Raw genomic sequence first — 4,443 nt, 5'->3', positions numbered from 1 at the left:
GCATGCGCGGTGCCCTGCGTTGGCTCCCAACCCCCCACTTTTGCTCCAGGCTCTTCAGAAGTGGCAGTTGGATTTTTTTTTTTTTTTTGGTCTTTTTGTATCTTGTTGTCCGTAATTTGCCCCAACTGCTCATGCACGCAGTTATCTTTAGTCCCTTATAGTTTCTTTGTATTCTGTTACTGGAGGAGACGTGTGTCCAGGTGCAAGCCCTGCAGCAAAAGGCCCCGGCTCCCAGGTCCCAGCCTGTCTCAACTGCAGGTGCTCTCCAGTGCCTTGAAACAGCTGTTCTGTGGCCTTTAGGCAGCTTGTGTCATTATTAGCCATGGAAGAGTTCGTCTGTATGAGCGACTCCTTCATCACCATCATAGAAGGCAGGCTACTCACTGAAGCAGGCTGGCCATCACCTTGAGTCCTTTCACCTCATCTTCCAGGGCTCCGTTTGCCCTTAAGGGCAAGATGTAAACTGTAGCCTCCACTTGGAAAGTGCAGCCCAGGCTGCCCGCTTGGCGAGCAGATGGTATTCTTGTTCAAAGGAGAGCCGTAAGCTTCTCCTCCAGGTGCAGGTATAATTTTTTACTTTTTTTTTTTTTTTTTTGCGGTACGCGGGCCTCTCACTGTTGTGGCCTCTCCCATTGCGGAGCACAGGCTCCGGACGCGCAGGCTCAGCGGCCATGGCTCACGGGCCCAGCCGCTCCGCGGCATGTGGGATCTTCCCGGACCGGGTCACGAACCCGCGTCCCCTGCATCGGCAGGCAGACTCTCAACCACTGCGCCACCAGGGAAGCCCAAGGTGCAGGTATATTGACAAGCAAAGATTGGGCTGGATTTTAGTGCCCAGTTTCCCCCTGCCCCGAGGGGTCCCGTCATGCAGCCCACCGTCTGTCCCATGCACATGGGAGCCCTATCACCTCCGATTGAAGGCTGCGGAACTTTCCCTGTTAATTATACTTAAAAAGCAATTTTTGCACTTTGATCTCAACCGCGGAAGAAAAAAAGACATCGGAAGGCAAAAACCTAGAAGGACGTCACCAAAGCTCCAACGGGGGTGAATTCGGTCATTTTTATAAATTGTTTACAATGCTCTTGGGCTACTTTTAAAAGTGGAAAAATGATTTAAAAGTCACGTTTATAACAGTATACTTTCAAAATATGAATAGGACCATGCAAAATTATGTCCACCATTTGAAAAAAAACTGAAGCGTGTGTAAGATGAGTTACTCATTTTTATTTCTGGGAGGAGGAACCAGAGGCATTTTTTTTCTTTATTTCTTCTACTTTTCTAGATTTTGTGTCATGAGCCTGAATTGCTTTTTTTCGGTCAGTTTGATTACATTTTTAACACAAGAAAATATATGTGAAGCTTGTATTAGTGTAATAATCAAGACCACAGTTTTTGGAGATACGGTCATGGGTTTGAGTGTGGCTCTGCTAGTTCCTAGTCTTGACCTTGAGAAGGATGCTCTGAGCCTGTTTCCTCACCTCTGATATGGGGGGAAACACACATGCCTCAGACGGTTGTTGTGAGTGAATAACAACACACACTAAGGATGTTTATTACTCAGTCTGACCCAGTCTTGTTAAATGGAGTCTCATTATTACTATTCTCGTAGTTATTGTTAATATTATTAAAATAATGTTAACACACTATTGTTGATCACAATAAAGATTAATGCTAATAAATATTACAGCTGACCCTTCAACAACATGTGTTTGAACTGCAAGGGTCCACTTACACGCGGATTTTTTCCAAGGTAAATACTACAGTCTTGCAAGATCCAGGGTTGGTTGAATCCGCTGATTGGGAATCACGGATAAGAAGGGTGGACTGGAAGGTCTACTTGGATTTTCCAGTGCAGGGAGGGTCGGGGCCCTAACCCCCGCGTTGTGCAGGGTCAACCGTAATATTAGTCAAGATCTACTCACTTACGAGAAAGGACAGTTTGTTTTTTCAGAGCCTTGTGTTCTGAGAGGCCATCAGTCTGGCTGGAATCTACAGGTGAGGGTGGACGAGCTGGTGGGAACATAAGGGCAACCGGGGGGGGTGAAGGCACTGCCCACCCCCCCGATCCCCCCGCCGTCCTGTGCTTAACTAACTGCCCCCTTCTCTGCTTCCACCCTCTGACTGGCCGCACCTTGAGGTCTTGTTAATTACTCCATTCTTTGTGTGTTCCCCAAACCAGGCACATAGCAGGTGCTCAATAAGTGCATGTGACATGAATCGTGGGACCAGCATCTAAGAGCCAAGCTACCCTTGTTCTACTTGATCATTTTAGCAGGAAGGAAGAACTACAGACTGTCTATCTGGAAAGATATTGTTTTGTCCACCTGCCAGTCTGAGAGGCTCACATCACCGTAAAAAGGCAGCACCTTATTTAAGATGGTGCACACTCATGTCCCTTGTGACCTTATTTGCAGCATGGAGCTGACACCCACCCTAGGGGGTCAGAGGTCAGACACCTACAGACTCATTCAGTGGGGTCACAGGTTCACATCCCAAGGGTAGGCGGGCTTGGCGGGAAGGGCAGCACTGATGCAGGAGGGAGAGCAGACGTCCTTGAGGAACCTCCCAATCTTTTCCAGGGTCTGGCAATACTGGAGCTGTGTCCCTCCCTAGGCGAGGTCGTATTTGAGTCTTACATTTACAATAAAAGAGACATTTTGACACCATGAGGCCCTGATCGCCTGAAGTGAGCAACGGAAAGTTTTTAATGATAGTTGGGAGTCACTTATGTCAACCAGGGTGGCCAAGCATCCTGTTTATCCTGAGAGGATTCCAGTTTCAAAAGCAGGACAGTCCCAGGGGAAATGGGACCCACTGGTCCCCCCAACACGGCCTCTTAGCTCTACTGACACCATGGCATGTGCTCCTTGAGGGTGGCAGTTGTCAAACAGCCTCACTGTCTCAGGCTCTCAGAACCGGGGTAGCTCGGTTGACCCCAGTGGACCACGGAGGTATCTGCCCAACGCCGGCTGGCCTCTTTTAGAGTTTAACTTGGGGCAGAAATGAAGCAACCAGCATTAGGTTCAACCACAGTCCTCTTTCTCTTGATCTGAAGCTTGATTCTTTTAAAGCAATACATGAGCTGGCTAGGTAGGGAGCTTGATTTAGGAGTGGACGTGGTTTCTACAGAAAAGAAGGTACTGCAGGCTGTTTTACGGCACACGTGCAGCCATGCTGTGGGAGAACAGAGCTCCCCTGGTGCCTCGATTAAGAAACACAGGGGGCTTCCCTGGTGGCGCAGTGGTTGAGAGTCCGCCTGCCGATGCAGGGGACGCGGGTTCGTGCCCCGGTCCGGGAAGATCCCACATGCCGCTGAGCCTGCGCGTCCGGAGCCTGTGCTCCGCAAGAGGCCACAACAGTGAGAGGCCCGCGTACCGCAAAACCAAAACCAAAACAAAAACAAACAAGAAACACTCACAGGGACTTCCCTGGCGGTCCAGTGGTTAGGACTCCGTGCTTTCACTGCTGAGGGTCCGGATTCAATCCCTGGTTGGGGAACTGGGATCCCACAAGGTCATGCGTCGCGGCCAAAACCAGAAACCAAAAAAACAGTGACAATATATGAACCCCATCGGCTTCTCACAGACTCTCCCATAATGATACAGATACTAGCCCCACACCACCCCCAGGCAAATCCATGCAGACAGAGAGTAGATCAGTGGTTGCCTGGGGCTGGGAATCTGGTGAGGGGGTGGGGAAGTGGGGAGTGTATCTGATGCGTATGGAGTTTCTTCTTGGGATGGTGAAAATTTTCCAGAAGTGATGTGGTGCAACACTCTCAACCATGGAATGGTCCACTCTAAATGGGCCCATTTTATGTTACGTGAATTATGTCTCAATAAGGCTGTTATTAGTAGGGAGGTTTCTCAAAAAACTAAAAATAGAACTACCATACAACCCAGCAGTCCCACTCCTGGGCATATACCCTGAGAAAACCGTAATTCAAAAAGAGTCATGGACCACAATGTTCATTGCAGCTCTATTTACAGTAGCCAGGACATGGAAGCAACCTAAGTGTCCGTCGACAGATGAATGGATAAAGACGATGTGGCACATGTATACAATGGAATATTACTCAGCCATAAAAAGGAACAAAACTGAGTTATTCGTAGTGAGGTGGATGGACCTAGAGTGTGTCATACAGAGTGAAGTAAGAAAGAGAAAAACAGATACCGTATGCTAACACATATATATGGAATCTAAAAAAAAAAAGTTCTGAAGAACCCAGGGGCAGGACAGGAATAAAGACTCAAATGTAGAGAACGGACTTGAGGACACGGGGAGGGGGAAGGGTAAGCTGGGACGAAGTGAGAGTGGCATGGACATATATTCACTACCAAATGTAAAACAGATAGCTAGTGGGAAGCAGCCACATGGCACAGGGAGAGCAGCTTGGGTGCTTCGTGACCACCTAGAGGGGTGGGATAGGGAGGGTGGGAGGG

The sequence above is a fragment of the Monodon monoceros genome, unplaced genomic scaffold, assembly GCF_005190385.1.
Source record: "Monodon monoceros isolate NGI ecotype Baffin Bay Population unplaced genomic scaffold, NGI_Narwhal_1 Super_Scaffold_1, whole genome shotgun sequence".
NCBI classification, from domain to species: domain Eukaryota; kingdom Metazoa; phylum Chordata; class Mammalia; order Artiodactyla; family Monodontidae; genus Monodon; species Monodon monoceros.
Note: the sequence above shows the minus strand (reverse complement) of the source record.